The 26,229-nt window shown below is 49.7% G+C and overlaps 1 protein-coding gene across 2 annotated transcripts in view; it reads right to left on the bottom strand.

Annotated features, from left to right (window-relative positions):
• GATA3 (GATA binding protein 3) overlaps positions 1–20,749 on the bottom strand; it is a 93,392-nt gene extending 72,643 nt beyond the window's left edge. Inside the window, exon 1 of one of the 2 annotated variants that reach the window (XM_087968900.1) lies at positions 20,469–20,749. The gene's annotated coding sequence lies outside the window, so the exon portion shown is untranslated. The remainder of the gene's footprint in view (positions 1–20,468) is intronic. The other variant, XM_087968898.1, reaches the window with a different exon arrangement.
• Between the last annotated feature and the right edge of the window lie 5,480 nt (positions 20,750–26,229).

Genomic DNA, 26,229 nt, shown 5'->3' on the forward strand with positions numbered 1-26,229 from the left:
GAAAAAGTTTAAGAACGTTTAAACCAAAGTTTGTCACTGGAAAACTTTTCGGCTTTTCCCTACCCTCAAAAGCTCCAGGCAAAACTTTGGTTTAAATGCTATTAATCTGGAAGCTTCTAAAAGACATAAATCACAACATCTAATTAAGGGACCTGTCTCGTTTTTCTCTGACTAGTTTTTTTCATTGGAAAATTCCATTTATGATTTGGAAAACGAAAAACACCGCGGACTTTTTCTACATCTTTCTCATGTGTATGGTGCTTCCTCAAATACCAAAACATGAACACCTTCTGATGTTTAGCACCGTTGTGAGAACAAGGAGTTAAAAAAAAAAAAAAAAAAACTTACCAGGCTGTGCAAATGGAGAGAGATAGTTTTCCAATCCTGGAACGAGGGAGAGGCATTAAAACCAGGGATACAAACAAGCGAACCTTAAATGGCTTCCTTCTTTGTGGCTTAAGTGTCAGAGTGAATCCCAAGCAGTTACGTTTTTATTTGAATAAGCCCTATTTAATGTCAGTGGAGAGACTCAATCACCCAGGACATGGTTGCCCCAAAAGCTGCTTTTTTATTAGACTTTCTTGGTTTTTCTTTTGTTGTTTGTTTGTTTGAAAACGTGCCCCACTTCTCATCCAAGAAGTAGAACTGTAGTAGTGGAAACTGAGGAAACTTCTTGGGTGAGAAGTGCAAGGTTTCCAAAACAAATAAAACCCAAGAATTTCCCCTTGTCTCTTGAAAGGAAAAGAGAAAAAAAAACAAACCACCTTTTGGGACAAGCCATATTTAATACGGCTTGAAATTTAGGAGCCTGTGTTGAACACAGCCCTGGAGTCGGGCTAATCTCATTCCCCTTCCTTTTTTGGTTTAAAAGCCAAAGGACATATTTATCCAGTTCTGCAGGGGAATGAAATTCTCCTTTCATACCAACTTTCATTGGTAGAGAAAGTTTAGAAACAAGTAACAAAATCTCTCACTTCTGGGTAAGATTGCAAGGAAATTCAGTGGGGCTGAACTGGATGTTTGCATGGGGGTGGGGGGTGTCATCCATTTAGGTTTATTTTCCTCTTCCCCCTCTCGTTTTTGAAATTAGACCAACCAACAGACTTACAGATTTCACAAAAGGCCCCATCCAAGCAGGGTCAAAGGAATGAAACTCTGCCTCCCACCCTTCTTCTCTCCCTTTCCCTCCTCTCTCTCTCTCTCTCTCTCTCTCTCTCTCTCTCTCTCTCCCTTCTCTCTCTCTCTGTTTCTCCTCTCTCTCTCTGTTTCTCCTCTCTCTCCTTTTCTCTCTTCTGTCTCTGTCTCTCTCTCTCTCTCTCTCTCTTCTGTCTTTCCCTCTCTCTCTCTCTCCTTCTCTCCCTCTCCCGCCTCTCTCTCTTCTGTCTCTCTCTGTGCTGTGTCTCCTCTCTCTCCCTTTTCTCTCCTCTCTCTTCTGTCTCTGTCTCTCTCTCCTCTCTCTCTCTCTTCTGTCTTTCCTCTCTCTCTCTCCTTCTCTCCCCTCCCGTCTCTCTCTCTCTTCTGTCTCTGTGTGTGTCTCTCTCTCTTGTCTCTCCCTTTTCTCTCTCTCTCTTCTGTCTCTGTCTCTCTCTCCTCTCTCTCCCTTTTCTCTCCCTCTCTTCTGTCTCTGTCTCTCTCTCCTCTCTCTCTCTTCTGTCTTTCCCCCCTCTCTCCTTCTCTCCCTCTCCCACCTTTCTCTCTCTCTTCTGTCTCTCTCTGTGTGTCTCTCTCTCTCTCTCTCTCCTTTTCTCTCTCTCTCTCTTCTGTCTCTCTCTCTCCTCTTTCTCTCCTCTCTCTCTCTCTCTCTCTCTCTCTCTCTCTCTCTCTCTCTCTCTCCTCTCTCTTTCTCTCCTTCCCCCCTCTCTCTGAAGGAGAGGGAGGTACTGCTGAAAAATTCAGTCTTAACACAACCTTGATCCCCCGCAAAAGACCCATTCCTCAGAAATCGCTGGTAGAAAAATTCCACCAGCTCTGTCTGGTCCTAAAATTAGGAATAGACTTTTGATTTATTTTATTTGTACATCCTTCCAAGAGAACACAACTGACTGAGCATCCCAAGGTAGGCCACACCGAAGTGATGTGGCATATACTGTCATTCAGCGTGTTTTGTGAACCAGATCATCTCCCGTAAATCGTAAATCGGGGCTGTTTAACCTTGGTCACTTGAAGACTTCTGGACTAAGCTGAAGTCCACAAGCTTTCAAATTGACATAGGAGACCCATCACTGCAAAAACTGTTCCCTCTATTAGGATTGTCCTCTGGTGGGGGTGAAGATAAATGGATCCATACTTTCACCATCGCCTTTCTCATATTTGGGTCTCAAATCACTTCATATTGTCTTCTCTAGGCTAACCTCAACCATCTCATCAACCTCCCTGGTCTTGGTCTCTGGACCCCATTCAAAGTTTTTATCTTCTTCATATCTGGATTAATCCATCAAGGGCTTTCTTAAACTTCATCACAGCGGACCAAGAGGAAAAGTAAGACTACGAGAGATCTGGCCTGCAACAATCTGAGGGACCACTAGGTGGCACCAAAGGGTTAGAATTTGCATGTCTCTTGGTGCCATCTAGTGATTATCAGGATTTTTGCAGTCTAGAATGTTTGCAACCTTCTTTCAAGTTAACCCCAAAATGAGAAGGAGAAGGATATTTTTCTCCCAGACTGGAAGAAGACAAGAAGAGAGGAAGAAGAAGAAGAGGAAGAAGAGGAAGAAGAAGGAAGAAGAAGAAGAAGAAGAAGAAGAAGAAGAAGAAAAGAAGAAGAAGAAGAGGAAGAAGAAGAAGAAGAAGAAGAAGAAGAGAAGGAGAGGAGAAGGAGGAGGAGGAGGAGGAGGAGGAGGAGGAGGAGGAGGAGAAGAAGAAGAAGAAGAAGAAGAAGAAGAAGAAGAAGAAGAAGAAGAAGAAGAAGAAGAAGAAGAAGAAGAAGAAGAAGAAGAAGAAGAAGAAGAAGAAGAAGAAGAAGAAGAAGAAGAAATTCACTACTCACAATAGCTGTGTTACACAACAAGCTTGACTCCTTTATTTAAAAGTAAGCCATTTCCCAAATTAAGGCAGCAATAAACTGAATCATAAATTAATTAGATGGGCTGGGTTCACACAACACCCCAAGCCACAAAAGACTAATCAAGATTTCAACTAAACCCAACCAAAGTTGTGCAAAAGGCGGTTTGCTGGGACTGGTTAGGCACGCTGTGTGAACAGGTTTTCCTTTTGTTTTGCTTTGTTTTTAATGCTACGGGTGGGCTCGGTTCAAGTGAGCTGAGTTAGTTTTGTGGTTTGGCAGCTTGAGAAAACTTTGCTCTTGTACAATATTAGCCCGTTGTGGAAACCAAATCATGAGGCTTGAGTATGGTTTCTCCACCATATTATGGCTTATTAATGGTTTGGTTCATAAAAAGCTACAGGGACCCTCTAAGTTTAACTTGTCTTTCAAGATAAGCTCTATCAACTTCCCAGTTTAATTTTCAAAGTGGTTTATAGGAGGAAAAAAGCAGAATACTAGCTCTGAATACTAGCTTGAATAAGAGACAACTTTTCAAAGAACTGCTTACAATGCCTTCTTCTCCTCCAACGATAACAACAATGCCTTCTTTACAACTTTCAAACTCTACCCATGGCTGCAAACTGGGAGGAGGGGGGGGGGAAATAACTTGTAGCTTTCCAACCAAAGCTTGTTTCCTCACAGAAAGCATCCTTTACTCAAATGGGTCATTATGATTCCCTGAGCAAAACTGCAGAACTTCACGCACTAAGCAAACCTGCAGCTACAATAATAGTTACAACTTAGTTTTCCAACTCTTCCCTCCCACCCCAGGATGTTTCACCTCAAAAGGGCATTTTGCACAATGGAATCTAACTGGATGTGTGTCCTTTTGGTTTACTCTGGAGTAACTGTAGGGAACTGGTTTAACTTGAGACGGTTCCATTTAGCTGACTTCAATCAAAGCACCACCCTGCAGGCATTATCAACTCGGAAGCAAATCTCATTGAACAGGAGTGTTTAAAAAAATGCAAAATAAAATAAGAGTTTTCTTTACACAAACTGCAGGATTCAAGCCCTAACTTTCTGCATATCATGCAATAGAATCATTTCTTAAAAGCCATTTTTTTAAAAAAACTTACTCTATTAGAGCAGGGGTCTCCAACCTTGGCAACTTTACTTGTGGACTTCAACTCCCAGAATTCTCAGCCAGCTTTGCTGGCTGAGGAATTCTGGGAGTTGAAGTCCACAAGTCTTAAAGTTGCCAAGGTTGGAGACCCTGTATTAGAGGATTTCAAAAAAACTGCAGTAGAAACTGGCCATCTAGCACACAAAATACATCTGGTTAAAGTACAATTTGGCTAGCTAGCTGATGCCCATGATTCTCTAATTCTACTCAGACCTAAGATGGTTTAAGAGTTGACATTGTGTGGCTTAGTTAAGAAACCATTGATTATCATGAATTAAACCATGGTTTGTGAATTAAAAATATGTGGATCATGCAATGCCAGGTGAAGCAAGCAAATGATTCAACAAACTCTGCTTAAGGAGATCCCATGCTGTGTGAATGCAGACCTCAAGAGGATGTGTTGTTCCTGCAAAATAACAAGGGCCTTCCTGGGAGTAAGTCATACCGAATGTGGTAGTTGGGTTTGCCCAACATTTATTGGATTAAGCCCAAATGGAGTTGTTGCATGGTTTGTAACTCAACATGTTCAGGAAACTAGTTCAGCCTGTTGGGCTTCAAGACGATGTGCTTGGACATCAGATTGTGGTGACCTAGAAACCTGATCTTCCTGTGATGTGTAAACACACAAATGGAGTTTCCTTTAGAACAGAGATGGCCGAGCTTGGTCCCTTTAAGACCTGTGGACTTCAACTCCCAGAATTCTGGGAGTTGAAGTCCACAGAATGGCCGGCTGGGGAATTCTGGGAGTTGGAAGTCCACACCATGGCTGGCTGGGGAATTCTGGGAGTTGAAGTCCACAGAATGGCCGGCTGGGGAATTCTGGGAGTTGGAAGTCCACAGAATGGCTGGCTGGGGAATTCTGGGAGTTGAAGTCCACAGAATGGCCAGCTGGGGAATTCTGGGAGTTGGAAGTCCACAGAATGGCTGGCTGGGAATTCTGGGAGTTGGAAGTCCACAGAATGGCTGGCTGGGGAGTTCTGTGAATTGAAGTCCACAGCATGGCCAGCTGGGGAATTCTGGGAATTGGAAGTCCACAGCATGGCCAGCTGGGGAATTCTGGGAATTGGAAGTCCACAGAATGGCCAGCTGGGGAATTCTGGGAATTGGAAGTCCACAGCATGGCCAGCTGGGGAATTCTGGGAATTGAAGTCCACAGCATGGCCAGCTGGGGAATTCTGGGAGTTGAAGTCCACAGAATGGCTGGCTGGGGAATTCTGGGAATTGAAGTCCACAGCATGGCCAGCTGGGGAATTCTGGGAGTTGAAGTCCACAGAATGGCTGGCTGGGGAATTCTGGGAGTTCAAGTCCACAGGTCTTAAAGAAGCCAAGCTGGGACATCCCAGCTTTTAAAATCTGAAGACTGCTTCACATAATTTTCATGGACCAGAAGGAATTCCCAGCATTCCCCTTCCTCTGGCACATGAAAAATGGTGAAAGGCACCACTCTACAAAAAAAAAAAAAAGTGGGGGGGGACAGGTGATTCACGCCCTTTCCCCAAATATTTCCTACCTAGTCCCTTAGGCCAAAGGGTCCCACTGGAGTGGATTGAGGAAGTGGTTACTTTAATGTGAACTGCAACTCGCATGTGTAGGGATGCTACCTGGTCAATTTCAGAGGGAAAACCTGGCATGGAATGTCTGAGTGGATCCAAAGCTGTTTTGGTTGGACCAAAACACATTCAGGGAGAACACTGGAGTGTACAAGGATGATTTTTTACAGATGGGTCAAACATTCAAGTTTCAAACTGGATATCTAGCAATTCAGCCATCTTAGACAAATATAAAATATAGGGTAACAGAGTTGGAAGGGACCTTAGAGGTCATCTGGTCCAAACCCCCCACCCACCCAAGCAGGAGACCCTACAACATTTCTGACAGAGGGCAGTCCAGTCTCTTCTTGAAAGCCTCCAGTGATGAAGCTCCCACAACTTCTGAAGGCAACTTCTGTTCCATGGGTTGATTGTTCTCACTGTCAGAAAATTCCTCCTTATTTCTAGGTTGAATCTCTCACTGATCAGTTTCCATCCATTGTTTGACCCCTTCCTCTCTGTGGCAGCCCCTCAAATGATTGCACAGTCAAAAAAAATGAAATAAAAATTTAAAAAAAACAACCCAAAACTTTGGTTCCTGAATTAACTCCTTTTCATTCCGCCTTCCACCCTTCCGAGGTGGGTAAAATGAGGACCCAGATTGATGGGGGTAAAATGCTGACTCTGTAAACCGCTTAGAGAGGGCTGTAAAGCACTGTGAAGTGGCATGTAAGTCTAAGTTGGTATTGCTATTTTCTGGATTCACACCCAGCAACTAACCAAGATTAACCTCAACTCAAAACATGACACACTTGGCTAGGTTTTAACTGATCAAGGGCTAGGATTCCCACAACACTCTGAACACTGTTTGAGTGGACTAGTATGTTAACAACAGGGATGGGATTCAAATTGTTTAACAACTGCTTCTGTGGACGTGGCTAAGTTGGTGGGCATGGCTTGGTGGGCATGTTATTGGCTGGGTGTGGCCAACTCAATATCACTCACATCAAGGCACGCATCTCCTCGCCTGGCCTCTCATGACTGGGGATGCTGCAACAGTCGTAGGTGTGAAAAATGGGCATAAGTCACTTTTTTCAGTGCCATTGTAACTTTGAATGGTCACTCCACACAAGCAAAGTACCAGCAAAGGAGGGGGGGGGAAATTCCAGAGAAATTCCTGAGTCTAGTCCTGCCAAGAATGTAATAAGGGTTAACAGAGAGGCAGTTTCTGTAAGCAACACCAGAATGTTTCCTTCCTGCCTTCCTTACAGGATTAGCCCAGTAATTTCTTCTAACAACCGGTTCTCCGAACTGCTTAGAATGTTAACAACTGGTTCTAGCGAATAGGTGTGAACTGGTAGAATCCCATCCCTGGTTAACAACCACCTAAGGAGGGGAAAGGGGGTGTTCAAGTAACAATCCATCTTCTCCCCTCCCTAACTCAGGGCAAATCTTCCTCAGTGTTACCTGACCACAAGGGTCTCCAACCTTGGCCACTTTTAAGACATGTGGACTTCAACTCCCAGAATTCCTCAGCCAGCCTGGAAACTCACCTGGAAGTGGCTTAATGAAACCCACTTCCAACAATCCATCATAGCAAGCCGTGTGAATTCAGCCACCCCCTCAACTTGCTTCCCCATTTGATCCAAGCTAGGGATCTCCAAACTTGGCAACTTTTGAGACATGTGGAGTTGAAGTCCACGCGTCTCAAAAGTTGCCAAGTTTGGAGACCTCTGGTCCAAGCTGTTCTCTGGCTATAGTATAGTAGGATCTCTTGACTTTGACTGGGTTTGAGTTGACCAAGGTCCCATCCTGAAAAAAAAAAACCACCAGACTAATGCCAGATTACCTCTGAGCCCTGCTCATCTGTGACACTTCAGGATCCAGCTCGACTGGGATCTAGGGATCCCCAAAGATGTCCTTCCTGAGATAATGGGGTAGCTCTCCCCCACTTTGGTTTGTTGTGCTCTGGTCTGGCCCACCCAGCTGAAGGCCAAAAACCCTTCAGCTTCCCTGCCAAGGCCCTGCCAAGGCCCTGCGTGTTCTGTAGTTTAGCACAGGGGTCCCCAACCACCGGTCCGCGGACCAGTACCGGTCCGTGGAACAAATCCTACCGGGCCGCTGGTTTGCTGGGCGCCGCCATCTTGTTTTGATGAAAAAGTGCTTCCGGTGAGCTTTTCCGGGTAGAAAGCTCACCGGAAGCACTTTTTCATCAAAACAAGATGGCGGCGCCCAGCTGATGCCGGTACCGGGCCGCGGCATAAAAAAGGTTGGGGACCACTGGTTTAGCAGGTTCTGCAAATCCACACAGCTGGTTTAAGGTTCAGAGGGTTGTGCCAGCCTGGGGAAACAGTTCGTTTCACTAATCAGGTTAAAGGAATCAACAGCATGGTGTCAGGAGTGTCCCTCAGGAATTGGAGCATAGCAATGGCCAGTCTTCAAAACTCAGCACCCCTTTTCTACCACCACCCCCCAAGAGGGGAGGAAAGTTAGCATGAAGATCAAATGAGAATTGGTTGCTACTCACTGGAGTTTGGTTGGATCAGCCTTGTTATTACTGCAAGGCGGGGGGGCATTGGGCCAAGAGCACCAGGTGGCTTACTTCTGAGTAAACCACACATTGAGTGCCCTCTATGTCTTATTCACCTCCCTGCCCCCATCATCTGGTGGTGGGGGAGCGGGTTGTCTGATCTAGTTTCTACTCAATTGTCCCAAAGGTGTTTGTTTTTTTCCCCAAAAGGCAACTTAACTTGACTTTTTTTTTTTAAATTGAAGACATTTCACTTCCCACCCAAGAAGCTCCTTCTGTTCAGGGGAATGAGAATGGAAGAAGCTTCTTGGATGAGAAGGGAAAGGTCTTCAAGGAAAAAAAAAAGGAAGAAAGTCCAGTTGCCTTTAGTGTCTATTGGGTTGACTTTTTTGTTCCTAAGCTGTTTCACAAGTGGACATGGATCTCTGCCCCCACATAAATAAGGCATCTCTACGACATCTGCGGCCTGGATTTTGGCTTGCAAGGCATCAAGCTGCAAAATTGTAATCTGTGTGTGTCTCAATCCTATTGAATGAGCAACTCAAGGAACTACATCTAAATTCAGGTTGCAAGAGAGCTAATCTGGGTTTGCTTTCAGAAGACCCAGATTCAAATCCACCCTTTTGCTCATGCTCTGGGTAAAATTGAGGGACTCCCCACAGGTAAATCACCCGAAGCCCTCCAAGATAAAGGCAGACTATTACCACAGTGGATTAAATGAGCTAGAAAGGAAGCCAAATTCAACCATGATTTAAAGACCACCAAAGTAACCCCTTCACATTGCCAATGGAAGACTAACCAGGTTGTTACACCAGGTTGCTAGCCTTCTGCTGTCTCCACCACAACGCAGGGCACACACTGGCTCTTAGGGGGTGAAGGGACATGTAGTCCAGTTTACACTAACGTTTTTTTTAATGGCATAGTGCAATTCATCCTGCACCATCCCTGGCCTGGCATCCAAAGCATCTATTTAATTCCCAGAGGATCAGCTGGGAGGATTTCTCAAGTCCAAAAGGGCCAAACACCAACCCTTCCATTCTCCCCAGCTCTGTCGGGAAGCGGAGAAGAGAAAGGGGGGGGGATCAAGGATGCCCAGGCCAAAACAAGTTTGAGATTGCCCCTTCTCCAAATGCAGATTTAGAGCAAAAAGTAATCTCCATTTAGGCAAATGGGAGATTTGGTCATTGTGGTCACACACAGGAGACAAGATCAAGTGAGGTACTAATCTATAAAGATTAGTATAAAACTCTATAAAGCCTTAGTAAGACCACACCTAGAGTACTGCATCCAATTTTGGTCACCACATTATAAAAAAGATGTTGAGGCTCCAGAAAAAGTACAGAGAAGAGCAACCAGGATGATGAGGGGACTGGAGGGTAAAACATAACTGGGCATGGCTAGTCTAGGGGAAGAGAAGGACCAGGGGAGACAGGATAGCAGCCTTCCAATATATTTGAGGGGCTGCCACAGAGAGGAGAAAGGGGTCAAGCTATTTTCCAAAGCACCCAAAGGCCAGACGAGGAATAATGGATGGAAACTGAACAAGGAGAGATTCAACCTGGAAATAAGGAGAAACTTTCTGACAGTGAGAACAATCAACCAATGGAACAGAAGTTGCCCTCGGAAGTTGTGGGAGCGCCATCACTTGAGACTTTCAAGAAGAGATTGGACTGCCATTTGTCAGAAATGGTGTAGGGTCTCCCACTTGGGTGGGTGGGTTGGACTAGATGACCTACAAGGTCTCTTCCAACTCTGCTTATCTGTTATCTGGAGGCTAAAATATAGAAAGGACAATTGCTGGAATTGGGTATGTCTAGTTTGATGGAAAGAAGGACTAGGGCTGACATAATAGCAAGGTTCCAACATTTGAGGGGCTGCCACAGAGAAAAGGGGGTCAAGCTATTTCTCCAAAGCACCAGAAGGCAGGCCAAGAAGCCATGGGTGGAACCTCACCAAAGAACCCAGAACTAAGGAATGAATTTCCTGACAGTGAGAACAATTCACCAGTGGAACGACTTGCCTCCAGAAGTCGTGAATGCTTCAACACTGGAGGTTTTCAAGAAGAGATTGAACAGCCATTTGTCTGAAATGGTGTTGGGTTTCCTGCCTGAGCAGGGGGTTGGACTAGAAGACCTCCTAAGGTCCCTTCCATCTCTGTTATTCTGTTTCAAATTCCGACGTAACGCCGAGTTGGAAAGGAACGTCGGGGGGCCGAATTCCCACACACCCGCGCCCGGGTTTGTTCCGCGCATTGCAGCCGCTAGTTCTTGAACTGACCTGGTTGAAGCGCGTCGGACCCAGCTGGACCCAAGTTAGAGCATCCTTCATTTTACTAACCTTTAGTAAAGTTATATCACTAAAATTTAGGGTTTTGGGGTGCGGAGTGGAGGCTCTGGGCTTTTTTTTTTTTTCCAAACGACGCCGCGCGGTTCAAGCGCTAGGTGTCGTCTCGAAAAGTCACCGGCGCTCCGATTCCAACGTGTGAAGGCGGAAGAAACGAGTCGCCCCGCGGGGAAAGCCCCTTCCCAACTAACCACGGTTCGTGCTGCCCGAGAGCCTTCCCACGCGCTGCTTGGAGGTGGGGGGGTCTTTCACGCACGGGGTTTAAGGGGGTCGTGTGGGAACGTAGTCCGGGAGGAGGAGCCGATCCACCCTCCCAAAGAACGCCCTCCTCCTCCTCCTCCATCTGCCCAGGTTTCCTCGGGAGTAACCTTCCTTCGTAATTGCTGGCTCAATAATAAAGATATAGATAGATAGATAGATCGAGATAGAGGGGGAGGGAGAGACAGAAGGAGGGAGAGAGATAGAGGGAGGGAGAAGGAGGGAGAGAGAGGGAGAGAGGGAGGGAAAGAGACAGGGAGTGGGGGAGAGAGAAGGAGGAGAGAGATAGAGAGAGATGTACACACACACACTTCAAATATGTCAACTATGTGCAGCCGCAGGACTATTCGATCAACAGGACCATCCTAATTCTTCCTTGCTGGCCCGATTCCTTTGGGAGGGGGCAAGGGAGGCAGAAGGGGGAGCAGGACTGGCAAGTTAGCCCCCCTCCCCCTCCCACTCTTCCTCCTGTCGCCTTAAAGTGGGGGCGGGAGGGGGGAAGAGAGAGAGAGAGCGAGGCCGGGATTAAGTTACCTATAGCTTTACCGCGCTGGCATTTTATAGGGAAGCGACGTAAGAACAGGTAAAGCTGTGTCAACAGCCCGCAGCTACGCATCGGAGGGTTACAGAGGGGACACGGCCCGGGGCGAGAGATCTACAGATTTCGCTTTGAATTGCTCGTTCGCTCGCTCACACAGACACACCGCCTGTAAAACAAGTGGCGTTGGGGGCAGGGGGCAAAGAGGGAGGGAGGGGAGGGGAGGGGGCAGGAGGGAGGGGGGCAGAAGAGGGAGGGGGGAGGGCAGGAGGAGGAAGAGGGAGGGGAGGGGAAAGGGAAAGAGAGGAGGGAGGGAGAGGGAGGGAAGGAAAGGGGGAAGAGAGGGAGGAGAGGGAGGGAAGGGGGAGGAGGAGAGGAGGGAAGGGGGAAGAGAGAGGGAGGAGAGGGAGGGAAGGGGAGGAGAGGGAAGGGAAGGGGGAAGAAGAGAGGGAGCAAGAGAGGGAGGGAAGAGGGAGGAGGAGGGAAGGGGGAAGAAAAGGGGAAAGAGGGGGGAGAGGGAGGGGGGAAGGAGGGGCAGGAGGGGCCCCCAGCTTTTCTGGGCGAAGTGGGAGAGAAGCCACGCCAACCCCTCGTAGTAGACCTGGCTGGTTGGCTTCGGCTGGTCCAACTCATCCAGCGCGGTGCTGCCCAAGCGGCCTTCCAGCGAGCGTCGGCGGCTCCCTGGACTAACCTGTTCCCCACCTGGGCAGCTCCAGGCGCGCTCAGTCCGATCCCAAGGGGGGAGAGAGGGGAGGGGGGAGAGAACCTCTTAGACCCGTCAAGTCCGCTGGTTCCGACGTGTCGTGTGAACTCCGCCACGCGTTTCAAATTGGGGGCGGGGACTCGCGGGATCGCAGCTGGAGGGGCTCTAAAGGACTTGGCTTGACCTTCCTTTCCTCCCTTCGCCTCGCGCCCTTTGCTTGAAAATCCCACCCCCCTCTTTCCCTCCCTCCGCTTCCTGGTCAGTGGCCTCCCCCTCCCACTCACGATTCAGCATTCAGCCTCCCCCTCCCACTCACGGAGGGGAGGGGAGAGAGGGGTTGAGGAGCGGGGAAGGGGCAAGAGAGTCGTGGAAAACACCCCCCCTTTTTTTAACAGCCTTGGTTGCTCTTGGGCCTTGGGCTGGAGGCGAAATTCCGCTTTTCCCCCACCCTCCCATCCTCTCCCCACGCGAGGAAATCTTTGCGAGTGGAAAGGGAGGAAGACCCTGCAAGGGGAGGGGAAGAGCAGGGAGGGGCAGGAGAGTCGTGGAAAGCACCCCCAGTTTTTGTTTTTTTAAAGAAAAACAGCCTTAGCTGCTGCTGTACCTTAAACTGGAGGCGAAATTCCGCTTTCCCCTCCACCCTCCTTCCCACGCGAGGAGAGCTCTGCGAGTGGAAAGGGGGAAGAAGACGACCCTGCAAGGAGTGGGAGGGTGTGTGGAGCGGGGAAGAGGCAGGAGAGTCGTGGAAAGTACCCCCATTTTTTTAGAAAAAACAGCCTTAAGTTGCTGTTGTGCTTTGGGCCGGATGCCAAACATCTGCTTCCAACCCTCCTCCCCACGCGAGGAGAGCTTTGCGAGTGGAAAGGAGGGAAGACCCTGATATGGGTTGAAGGGGGAATGAGGAGGCGGGAAGGGGCAGGAGAGTCGTAGAAAACACCCCCAATTTAAAAAAAACAACAAACCATCAGCCTTGGTTGCTCTTGTGCTTTGGGCTGGATGCGAAACCCTCCTCCCCACGCGAGGAGAGCTTTGCGAGTGGAAAGGGGAGAGAAGACCTTGCAAGGGGTGGGGGAGGGGGAGGGAGAGTCGTGGAAAAACACCCCCCACGCCATTTTTTAAAAACAGCCTTGGCTGCTTTTGGGCCTTGGCCCGGAGGCGAAATTCCGCTTTTCTTCGTAACCCTCCTCCCCACGCGAGGAAATCTTTGCGAGTGGAAAGTGGAGGGGAGGGGGGAGAAGCCCCTGCAAAGGGGGGGGCGAGTGACGCAAGACTGAGGCTAGAGAAGCCAATATCAAAGGAAAGGCTCGGGACATATCGGGGAAGGAGGGAGGGAAGAGGAGAAACGACGGTGGGTGGTAAGCGGCAGCCAGGAGGTTTGCCAATCTGAACGAGCCTTCGCGGCTCTGCCTCCCCCCGCTCATTAAATGCCCCCCACCCACCCACCCTCTGCCCCCAGGACAGGCTTGTAAGTCAAACCTGCTACACCAGCTCCGAAGAGGAACTTTGAATATTTCCAAATTGGGGAGGGGAGCAGAGAGAGGAGAGAAGGGAGGGAGGGAACGGAGGAGATGTGGGGGGGGGGGTCTCCCGGCGTTCAAAAGCCTCGACGCGGCCCTCCATAACGCCTCCATTCAGACCGGGGGGAGGAGGAGGAGGAGGAGGAGGCGCAGTCCCAGAAGGTAAGAATTAAGATTTTAATCTTCCAGACACGAGACTTCCCAAGGTTACTTTTGCCGTCTCTAGTCAAGGGAATTTCTCTTGGTGAAGAGGCGGCCTTCAAAACAGACCCTTTTCAAAGTGGGCCCTGTTCCCGACAAACGAAGCGGTTCTTCGGGGAGGATTAACAGAATCGGACCTTTGTAGGTCATCTAGTCTAACCCCGCCCCCCCTTTCGCCCAAGCAGCCCTACACCATTTTCTTAGTCGGCCTGCCGTTTGTTTCTACCCGTGCCTCGATTCCGTGCAAAAGCCCTCGAAAACCCAACTCCTTGCAGCCTCTGGCTCGCTCCCAGCGAGCGGAGGAGCGAGGCAAAGGAGGCACTCACCTGGACAAGAAGAGCACGCTCGCACGTGCGGCCGATCGCTGACACGCGTCTCGCCTGCCGATTCTGGCCACCGTCACAGACCTCCGGGGAAGAAAAACCGGGCGGGGCGGGCCCGCTTGGTGTCCTCCCTCCCTCCCTCCCACCGCTGCAATTCTCTCGGGGCGGAGGGCGTTGAAAAACGGAACTTGAGAGAATTATAAAGTTCTAAAGGTCATCTAGACGCGCCTGTCCGGCTTTCCCGCAGGGGTCCCGGCCGGCCGAGATCCCACCAGCGGAGGAAAGAGAAAAAGGCCGGATAGATTTTTGTGATCCAGCCTGGCGACCGTCGCGGGCCGGTTCAAAGAAAGAAACCCCCAGGAACTAACTCCTGAGTAAACCAGCTAAGACCACTCCGAAAAAGGCCTCGCCCGCTCACCCTCCTCCTTTACACCTCCTTGCAACCCGTTTTGTGGCTGCTAAGCCTTGTTTCAGGCGGAAATGCAGCTCGCTCCGTAGCTTTTCTCCAACGAAAAACCCCAGCTTTTAAATGAGTCTTTAATGTCCGGTATATTTAAACAATAATAATAATAACCCACATTTTAATGCAAAGAATATTTACGTTTTGGGGAAATTTTACACACAGCTGGAAGCAGGCCTGGGACCCATATATTTTTTGTACAGAACTCACTTCTGGCCTTCCCATATAGTTATATAGATGTATAGATAGATGGGAGGAGGGAGGGAGGGGAGAGGGATGGGGAGGGAGGGAGAGGGAAAAAGAGGGAGAGAGATGATAGATAGATGGTTGATAGATAAATGTGTAAAAGAGAGAAAGGAGAGGGGAGAGAGAGAGAGAGAGAGAGACCAATAGGTAGATAGATAGATTAAATAGATTAGATAAATAGATTGATGGATTGCTTGATTGGGATAGAAAGAGAGAAATAGACAGACATGATATAGATTAGATTAAATAGATTAGATAGATTAGATAGATAGATTAGATGATAGAAGATATAGATTAGATAGATAGATAGATAGATAGATAGATAGAAAGAAAGAAAGAAAGAAAGAAAGAAAGAAAGAAAGAAAGAAAGAAAGAAAGAAAGAAAGAAAGAAAGAAAAAGATAGAAAAATAGATAGAAAGATAGCAAGATAGAAAGATAGATAGATAGAAAGATAGATGATGAAAGTTGACAGGTGATAGAGAATAGAGGATAAATAGATAATAGATGGATGATTGATAGATGATTGACAGACAAACAAGGTTCCTAGAATCACGCAGGGTGTCAATGAAAAAGATATTTTAAAAGCTGAACTTTTATTTCACCCCAACCTGTGCCACTGGCCCACTATATCTGCATTTGGAATTGGTTTATCCCTGATGCCTTAAAACCTTCAGTCCACTTTCATGCAGATTGATGGGCGGAGGTGGTGGTAGTAGTTATTAGCATGAAAGGAAATACAGATTTTGGGTCCCAGTTGCTGAAGTATTTTGAATGAAGCAATTTTATTTACTTATTTTATTAGTTTAGCAGATTCAGTTTGGTGTCCTAAAGAGCCTTCGTGTACACACACACACACACACACACACAAACATCCACACACACATCTTTTTCTGTACCCTGAATCTGGAATTGTCAACTAAGGGTCAATCTAGAGCAGGGGTCCCCAAACTTGGCAACTTTAAGACTTCGTGGATTTCAAACTCCTAGAATTCTCCAGCCAGCTATTCTGGGAGTTGAAGTCCACAAGTCTTAAAAGTTGCCAAGTTTGGGGAGAGGGATGAAGCCCCATATTCCAATAACTTCCCAGAAATCTGCAAAACCTTGACTTCTTCTGGCCTTCTTTAGGATCTGGCCATGCTGCAAGCTGCCACCTTTCTCTGTTTCGAAAAGACTTTTGGGGTTTAGCAGAATGGTTGGCAGGACTTCTCTTCAAAACGGTGAGAAAGGAAACCCCAGGTCCAATCCCCAAAAACGGCTGTTGAACTCAAAAGGCTGAACTCTGTCGCTTTCAAATGGGATACATCCATACCTGATCCTTCTCTCTCTCCTTCCTCTTTCTCTCTCTCTCTCTCCACACCACACAGTTTTGGTTGGGCTTCCCTGCTGGCTCCAGCTGAAAAGTTAACCTGGATACTTACTAGGTTAGTGGCAAAGGAAGAGACCCTTGAAATGGCATTTTAAATGTGTAGGCCTAGGCTGCTTCTATGGGGAAGGGGAAGGGGAAGGGAAGGGAAGGGAAGGGAAATGTGTTCAGCATTTGGAGGAATTGTTCTACCAACTGACTGACTTGGAAAGCAAAGCCAGAATCTCACTTCCTTTCCTTTCCTTTCCTTTCCTTTCCTCTTCCTTCCCTCCTCCTTCCCTCCTCTTCCTTTCTCTTTTCCTTCTTTCTATCCTTCCTTTCTATTTTCTCCTCCTTTCCCTTCCCTTCCCTTGCCTCTCCTTTCCAAGCTGCCTCAACAAAGCCGGCTAGCGGAGGAGGAGCGGAGGAGGAGCGAGCAGAACATGGCTTTCCTGAATGGGGGTTCGAAGGAGGGTTGGTTTTTTGGGGGGAGGGGGGATTCAGGTTTGCACTGATCACTGTCCTGGAATCGCCCCCTTCTTTGAAGTCAGGGACAGCCTTAGGTGCGGCCGCCGCCTTGTTGTGAAGCCCCACTTTGCCACTCCGTGGCCATCCCACGCTCACCAGCCCACGTCCTGTCCTCCTGCTGGGCCACTGAGAAAAGACAGGCCAGCGAATAATTCGGATCGCTTTGTGCAAATGCCAAGTCGAACCGAAACACACACACACACACACACACACAAAATAGTCCTACCTTTTAAAGAAAAGAAAAAATCACAGATGGAAAGAAAAACAATTCGCCTTTCGGACCGCGCTTTTCTTAAACTCTGTTTAAGGCCCGGAGTTAGGAAATTATGACTCAGCCAGGCCAGGCTGAGTGAGTTTCATCCCCCATTTTCCCCCCATCCCTCTCCCTAACCTAAAAAAAAAAAAAAAAGGAGTGGGGGGCTAAATGAACGATTTTAATAATTCCAGTAATCAAATCAATCGCCACATCTGATGCGGGCCATTTTTTTGCTTTCCGAAAACCGCGCCTCCGTAACCATCGAATAATAATAATAATAATAATAATAATAATAATAATAATAATAATAATAATAATAATAATAATAATAATAATAATAATAATAATTAATAATAGACAAACCATAATAATAATTTCAGCAGAAAAGAGAAACGGACTCGCACAATCGATTTTTAAACGGGTTTCTGAATTTACTGGCTTCCCCGGCTGAGCCACCCAACCCGGCGTTCACGCCCCCCAACGCGTTAAACCGAGTTTAATGCTGGCCAAACTTAACCAGGACGCGCGAATCCTGCTCTTTTGGCTCGGAACTGACCTGGTTGTGTGCGTGCATGAACCCAGGCGAGGGGTAGTGGGGGGGCTCGTACGCGGTTCCCAGAATTGCGGCGAAGCAGGCCTTAAGGAAAGCCGAACCGGCAACCGCGGGCCCTGCAAAAGCGCCCGAGCCGACGGTTATGGTCGCCCGCCTCGCAGCTCGCCAGACCAACCGAGGCCCGTCCAGCAGCTGTGCGAATATGGAACGACTTTGCAAAGACCCGGCTTGGCGTGGCAAATCCATCCGCCCGTGGATCCAGCCCGCTCGCGGGAAAATGCAAAACGTCGCGCATCCTGCAAACGTCGCGAAGGGGGCCGCGAGCTATTCCTGCAGCCGAGCCCCGTTGCATTCAGACGGACACGCTTGGCAGCGGGATATCCCAGAAAGACCCACCTGGGTATCTTTTGAGCGAGGCGGGTTTAATCTTCTCTCCAAAAACGGGCGTCAGGATAGCTCGCAGGTCTCTGCCCTCTGCCGATCGCTTTCTATCTGAACCCCACGCGTACTCGCTTCAGAGTCCCCGAGGGTGGCAAGGGAGGTGCGTGGACGCCCAGGCACGGGGGAGGGGGGGCGTGGACGCCGCACAAGGACAATGCCAGGGAGAGTCACACGCTTGGGGGAAGGGAGAGGGAAGGAGGGAGGAATCCGGGCTAGGAAAAGGGATCCCGGCTGAGTCGATCACTCCCGCGCAGGCAGGCAGGCAGGCGCGCAGCCAAATTGCCCGCCAGCGATTCCAAAAAGGGGCCGAAAGAATCCCTCGGCTCCGCTCCTTCAATCCTCCAACCTGTGCTGGGTAGCTGGCTCGCTGGCTGGCTGGGTAAAAATATTGGAAGGGCGCTACGGAGACGAGGAACCCTGCAGACTCAACGTGTGAGCGCAAAAAAGCCAAAACCCGAATGAAAGAAAGGGTTTCTTTACCGAGATCGGGGTTCTGAGTGCGCGAAGCGGGAAGCCTCCTTCCCCGTTCGGGGTTCAGGGTTTCTGATCCTTTCTCCTTCTCTTTTGTTCCTTCCCTTATCTCTCGGCGTCTTCCTTTCGGCTGGATTCCAGCGGGTTTGCTAGATAGGAGGCCAAAAAAAACCCAGCCAAGGAGCAGAAACTCGGGGGCTTCCGAGGCGCCTCTTCTACCTCGCCCGGGTCTTGAAGCAAATACCCGTTCTCACCTCGTTCCACACGCACACATATCCCACCCCCACGGATCCACGGCTGCTAGGAAGCAGGGAAGGGAGAGAGGGAGCCACGTGAATTGCAACCTCCTTGCTCCCAGCCTACGTTTCCCTGGCCCCAGCAAACCCTGCGGCGTGTGGATCGCCGTCCAGCAGCGCCCTAGCCGCGATCCCTCTTTTAAGCAAGACGGGGCGAGAGGATGCCGGGGCTCGGCGAGGAGGGCGCTTCGGTCCCTGCTCTGCGGGATTGGGTTTCTCTCTCTCTCTCTCTTTTCCCCCTTCCCCCCTCCCGTTTCTTCCTTCCTTGATTTGTATCCCTCGCGTCTTTTATCTCTCCCGCCTCGGATGGATCACACACGGCTGGAAAAAAGAAAAAGAAAAATCTGTTTTGGTTCCCGAAGCCATTTGTTAAGGAAAGCGCGCGGTTTGACTGGGAAGAGCCGCGCAAGACGGGAAGGTTGAAGGCAATCGTTCTTTTAAGGAAGAAAATGGAAGGAGGGAAAATAGCACAGGGAGGGAGGGAAGGAAGGAAGGATCGAAGGAAGGGAGGGAGGAAGGAAGGAAGGAGGGAAGGAGGGAAAGAAGGAAAAGGAAGAAAACGAATGAATGAAAAAAAGAAAGAAAAAGGAAGGAAGAAAGAAAAAAAGAAAGAAAAAGGTAGGTAGATAAGGAAGGAAGGGAGGGAGGAGAGAGAGGGGGAAGGAGGGAGGGAAGGAAGGAAGGAAAAGCAAGAAAACGAAAGAAAGAAAAAGGAAGGAAGGAAGAGGGATGTAGGGAAGAAAGGAGAGAGGGGGAAGGAAGGAAAAGCAAGAAAAGCAAGAAAACGAAAGGAAAGGAAAGGAAAGGAAAGGAAAGGAAAGGAAAGAAAGAAAGAAAGAAAGAAAGAAAGAAAGAAAGAAAGAAAGAAAGAAAGAAAGAAAGAAAGAAAGAAAGAAAGAAAGAAAGAAAGAAAGAAAGAGGGAGAAGTCATGGGCTTATTTTTAAGGCAAAAAGGTCAGTACCGAAATGTGGACGACACGAGCGGGGCAAGAACGTGGACGTGGGACCTCCTAGCCCACGTCCAGGCAGGCGAATAGGATTATTAGAGGATTACCTGGAAAGGCCGGTGCGCAAAGATGGAGGCAGACAAAGGCGGCCGTGGAAAGGACAAACGACCAAGGCTTGGAATCGCGGGCCGGGTCGACTGATCGCTTTGCCCCCCAAATTCGCCCCCTCTCCCCAAAACCGGTGCCCCGAAGCCCGGCTCCGTGGCCGGCGGGCCTCAAAGGAACGGGGCAGGGCGAGGAAAGCGATCCAAACCGCCCCGGCTATTGATTCTTCCCCTTTGCTTCTTACCAAACCCCCACACCCCCACTCCGCCTTCAGGCCACCCCCACCCGCGAGGGAGAGGGGCCAACGCGGACAGGTCATCCGGTGGGCCTGGGCGTGCGTGGGTCCAACCCACGCGCTCCCCTCGTTTTTCTGGCCTCTCCGGAGCCAGCCAAGGATGCCACGAAGAAACCTGGCATTTGGAAAACGGGGGGGGAGGACGAATCCGAGAGCTTTGCCTTCCCTTTCTCTCCTCCAGTGGATCCCAGGGTCGCGCGGGAAGACCCCTGAACACCCTTCCCGACCCCGGACCGGGTTGAAAGCAACGGATCCCCGGCGGGGGGGGAGGGGGAAATCCCGCCTCCCCCATGCTTCACGCGCAAACACACACACACACACACACACCCGCGGGCCGAGCCTCTGGAAGGCTTCCGGATCTCGCCGGGTGGGTGGGGGGATGCCAAAAGAAACGCAGAAGGGTCTCCAGTACTGACCTGGGCCGCCGATCGCGCCTTCTTGGGCACCCCAGGAGCCGGATCCCCGTCACCCTTGCCCGTCACGCGTGATCCTGGACTCCCGCGTGGGTCCCGTTGCCTCTGCTGCCGCCGCTGCTGCTGCTGTGGCCGGGCCCCGAAGAGGAGAGACCGGAGGCGTTGCGCATCCTCCGAGCAGCCAGCCCAAATCGCTCTGACCTCGCCGCTCCTCCTCCGCCGCCGCCACTACTAGCCGCGGCAGCCCCATCGGCCACCGCCTCCGCCTCCTCTTCCTCTTCCTCGCTCGGGCAAGGGAGAGCCGAGCTCTTCCGGGTTGGAGCGGGGCAGAGGCGGCGGCGGACGGGGGGGGCAGCCAGTCAGCCAGCCAACAGAGGCACGCGGGCCTTGGGGGCGCACCCTACACACACACACCCCGGGGCTGGCAGGTGGGGACTCCGGGGAGGGGAGGGGAGGAGCGGCGGGGCGTCTTTCTTGGGTTAGGGAAGGCGAGGTCATGCCAGTCAACCTGGCCTGTCCAGGAGAACTGGGGGTGGAGGTGGGGGGGTGAGGAATCGAGAACAAAGCGACCCCTACACCCTCCTCCCTCCCTCCCTGAATAGTCTCTTGAAAACCCGCTTTGAATGTTGCTTCCCGGCTGGAAAACCTGGCAATGAAAACCTTTTGCACGCAAAGAGCTGCGTTCCCACAACCAACTGAACTCCCTTCTTCGGCGCGAAAGGGCTCCAGAGGCGGCGCGTTGACCGCGTTCGGAGCCTGTTTGGTGTGAGCCTTTGGTTCCGTTAGTAGTTGGTTAGCCGAGCGTGGTTTGCGTGAACCGGGGACGTTTGATTCGTTTTGCGGCCGACTGTATGTTAAGAGCTCTGGCCAAGGGGGTTAGTTCACGGAGCAAGGAAGGGGGTAGGGGGCTTTTGTGTGAACTCGGCCAAGGAGTCGAGTACCAGTTACCAAGCGGAGGCGCTAATGGGGGGTGGGGGTGATCTTTTCGGGGTCTTCCCGTCGCTTATGCCTCCTCCTTGCAGGTTTCACCAAGGGGGGGACCTCTTTCACACGTTAACCAGAGGCAGGTCTGGCCGGCTGAGAGTGATGGGAACTGCCTTCCAACGGATTGTAGAAACTATCAGGAGAAAAACCCGAGTCGGGGAAAGCGGGGGGTGGGGGGTGGGGGTGGGAGAAGGGACAAACCGGAGGTAACGAAACTCGTTCAGACGTAACAATGAAACTCCGGAGTCCAAACAGACCACATGCAGAAGTCGGACTGAAATGGACTGGACGGATTTGCCTCCTACCTTTCCCCACGCCCCCCTCCTTTGACACACACACACACACACACACTTACGTGTTACCCTCGCCTTTTACGCTTTTCCCACGTGTATTGAATGCTGGCTTCTCCCGGCCACGTCCGTTCAAGTTCAGAACCAAACCCACTGAAGCTTTGATGTCCGTGGAACGGAGTATGGATCGAGGAGGGTCTCTCTATAAAAGCCGCCTGTCCTTCGGGGCGTGGGGTGCGGGTGTGTGTGTGTGTGGAGAAGGGGAAGGAGATCTTCCCCACGGAGAAAAATATTCCCTTCCCCCGCAGCCGTCTCCTGGATCTGACCGCCCAACGGGAAAGTTCTCTGTCGCGCGTGGCTCAAAGCTTACGGCCCACCTTGGCCGCCCGTGGCTAGGAGCAGATCTAAAGCGGGATCCTGAAGAGCTATTCCGCAGTTGGCATTCAGGATCGGGCTGCACCAAACACCCCGGAGATGCAGACTTGGCTTCCCGTTGCAAAAACACTCATTTCTGGACAGGGTTTTTCCTTTGGTTCACAAACTCCCAGGAGTTTTTTTTTTTTTTGGGGGGGTTGTCCTCCGTGTCGCGTGCAACAGCTGCGTGGGAATAGATCGAATTCAACCCCAACTTCAGCCTCTTCCTATTTTTCCGGCCTTTCCAGAGCTTCGGCCGCTCGGACAGCGTCTCTTCCACCCCAAAAATGCCAATATCTCTGCGTGGGAATCCGAGCGCTTCGCCTTATCTGGCGCCCCTCTCTTTGTTCCCCGGCTCAGAAAGAGCTTGGACAAAATCTCAGCGGATTCGCCCGCGTGAAAAATAGATTCGCGGCGCCACATAAGTTAGGGTGACCCTCTGCGCCCCCCTCCTCCGCCCCCTCCGCCCCCCTTCTTCAATGGTCTGGGGTCTCTTTGATTTGTTGGTTTTTGAGTATGCGGGTCAAGGAAGAGGTGTCGGTGTAAATAGACGCCCCCTCCTTCTTTCCCCCTGTCCCTCTCTCTCTCCCCCTTTCTCTTTTTTTAAGTTTTAAAATACATTTTATTGAACAAAACAATTAAAAACATTGAACATGAAGTCGTTTTGACTTGGGTCAATATCGCACATATGTGTGTGTGTGTGTGTGTGTGTGCTATATGTGCTATATATATGTGCTATATATATGTACTATATATATGTGCTATATATGTGCTATATAAAGTGTGTATCTATATCTATATCTATCTATCTATATCTATATCTAATCTATATACATACATACATACTGTATATATATATATATATACAGTATGTATGTATGTATATAGATTAGATATAGATATAGATATAGATAGATATAGATATAGATATAGATACACACACACACATATATACATACATACATACATACATACATACATACATACATACATACATACATACATACATACAGTATGGTATTCAGCTTTGTTCGGGTATTTTCCCACGTCATTATAAAATTGTAGCAACATTTCAGCAGAATCTCATCTGCCATCATCAGGCTTCTGTATTGTGTTCGTCTGTGAGGCACAGTATTTACAGTATATATATATGGAGGGGAGTTTGAGGGGTGGCAAATATATATTCCTATAAAGAATTATTCAGCTATATACATATATACATTTGTTTGTTCGTATATTACACTTCTAACATTGTTCGTCTTCTTTTCACCCCATCAGTCATTTACCCTTTCAGCAAACTCCTTTCCCAACTTAAGACCGTCCTCTCTGCTCCCACCAATGATATCCCTCCCTCTCTTTAGGGATAATGTTTCAAGGTCCCCCACCACACTTTTAAAAATTGAGAGATGGGGGGCGTCGGCCCTGTGAGAACGATATGCGTGTTCGGTGGGGGAATTTGGGTGCGTGGCAGAGGCGCGAATACGTGGGAACGGGGATCTCCGCGCCGGAGAGAGCTGATACACGCTTATGCCACGAGCCTAATCGGTATTTCTTTTTTCTTTAAAAAAAAAGGAGGAAAAGAAAGGAGCAAAGCTCTAGGTATCCGTTTGCCCGCCAGCCCCGAAAAAGCACACACATACACACAAACACACAAAGGCACAAGCATTACTTTACAACTTCCCCCTTTTATTGGGGGGGGGGGGGTTCGCAACTGTAGATGTTCGTGAGAAGAAGAGGAAAAATGGACCTATTATAAAATTATATATAATATAGACCTATTGTTATTATAAAGCGAAGCCTGGTTTCCCTCCCGTCAAAAAAAAAAGTTAAGTGATAACGATGTAGGGTTTGTTTCCAGGTTATTCTGCAAATATAATACTTTTGTATGAGGACTAGCCGGGATTCGCCGGATTTGAACAATTATTGGATCCGAAACGACCCCCTCCAATTTAGCATCATCCAGGTTAAAAGCAGGGGTCTCCAACCTCGGCCACTTTAAGCCTGGAGGACTTCTTTTTCTCCCTCTCCCTCTCCCTCCCTTCCTCTCTCCCCCTCTCCCTCTTTCTTTCTCTCTTTTTCTCCCACCTTCTCTCTCTTTCTCTCCATCTCTGGGGAATGGCGGGGGAATTCTGGGAGTTGAAGTCCTCCAGGCTTAAAGTCGCCAAAGGTGGAGACCCCGGGGCGTTAAAGCGCCGTGGCGAAAGACTCAGGGCCAGCCCGAACCAAAGTAGCTCTCGTGCCAAAGCCTTTCTCTGCCTCGGTCAAGCCCGCCCAGTCTACGGATTGGTTTTAAGACCCTACCAGGGAGGTTTGAGGCAAGGCCACCCATTCACACGACCAGAGAAGGCGAGGGCCAATCAAGGGCCATTGGCACGCTTGCCTTTGTTTCAAGGCCAGGCGTGGAGGCAGGGATTTCCCGCTGTTTTGAATGGTTTATATAATATAACCCCCCACTCCATGCGGGTTTGGGATTCTCTGCAGCCCCCTCCCCCCCCACACACACACACCAGGCGAGACACTGAGGCAAATGGATGCTCTCTCACACACACACCCATACCCACAATAGCCCCCCCCCCCCCAAAGCAGGTTGTCACTGAACAAGGCTGGGGAAGACCTTTGGGTCTGTATTTTGCGCTTTCTCCCAAGGAGATAGGCCTGGATTAGGAAGGGGAGGGGTTCTTGGGATGGACCCCTTTCCCCAAAGAAACTCGGGGTGGGGAAGGAGAGAGAGGAAAGGGAGAGAGGGAGAGGGAGAGAGCGGGAAAGAGAGAGATTGAGAACAGGAGAGGAGAGAGAGGCAGAGGGGGGAGGGGGAGGAGAGAGAGGCAAAGAGAGAGGGAGGAGGAGTGGAGAGAGAGAGAAAGGGAGGGACAGAGAGTGAGAAAAAGAGTGAGGCAAAGAGAGAGAGAGAAGGAGACAAGGAGAGAGAGAAAGCGAGGGGGAGAGAAGGGGAGAGAGGCAAAGAGAGAGAGAAAGGCAGAGACTGAGAGAAGGGGAGAGGCAGAGAGAAGGAGAGAGAGGCAAGAGAGAGAGAGAGAAGGAGAGAGAGAAAGCGAGGGGGAGAGAAGGAGAGGCAAAGAGAGAAAAGGAGAGAGGGGAGAGAAGGAGAGAGAGAGACAGAGACAGACTGAGAGAGAAGGGGAGAGGGAGGGGGAGAAGGAGAGAGGCAGAGAGGCAGAGAAAGAAGAAGAGAAGGAGGGAGAGAAGGGGGAGAGAATGAGAGAAGCAGAGAGTGGAGAGAAGGAGAGGGGGGAGGAAAGAGAGGCAAAGAGACAGAGAGAGGAGAGAATGAGGGAGAGAAACAGAGAAGGAGAGAATGTGTGTGTGAGGGAGAGAGGGAGAGAAGGGGGAAAGGAGGGAGGGAGATGGAGAAGGAAAGAGCTCCTGGCCTCCTCGCTTCTCCCTCTTCTCGCTGCAAACTTGAGCAGGGAAAGGCGATTAAAGGGAGAAATTGCAGAGCTGCTGGCGCTGCTCCAGGGAAGCGAGCGCAGGCAACAGCCGCCGCTCTGCAGCGGGTCCTCTTTCCACCCACAAGGAGAGCAGCGCCAGGACTTGGGGAGGGGCGGCTGGGTGGGTGAGAAGGTCTTTTGACAAGGCAGAAAGCAGAGAAGGTAGACAAGGGAGTGTAGTGTCCCCTCTCCCTCACTCCCCCCAATACCACCCTCGCCCTTAGTGCGGAGAATCTTATAGGGGGCGAGGCAAAATGTGAATTTGGGGGAAGAAAAAAGTGGTTGACTCTTAAAGGAGAAAAAAAGAAGGAAGGAAGGAAGGAAGGAAGGAAGGAAAGAAGAAAGAAAGAAAAGAAAGAAAGAAAGAAAGAAAGAAAGAAAGAAAGAAAGAAAGAAAGAAAGAAAGAAAGAAAGAAAGAAAGAAAGAAAGAAAGAAAGAAAGAACAGGAGGGACAGGAGGAAGGAAAGAAAGTAGGGAGAAAAGAAAGAAAAGAGGGACATCAGATAGGGGAAGGAAGGAAAAGAGAGGGGAGGGAGGGAGAGAGGAAAGAAAGAAAGAAAGAAAGAAAGAAAGAGAAAGAAAAAAGAAAACAAAGAGAAAACAAAGAGAAAGAAAGAAAGAGAAGA

The sequence above is a fragment of the Notechis scutatus genome, chromosome 6 (assembly GCF_049901735.1).
Source record: "Notechis scutatus isolate UNSWTSFEM ecotype Mainland chromosome 6, rNotScu1.2, whole genome shotgun sequence".
Taxonomy (NCBI): domain Eukaryota; kingdom Metazoa; phylum Chordata; class Lepidosauria; order Squamata; family Elapidae; genus Notechis; species Notechis scutatus.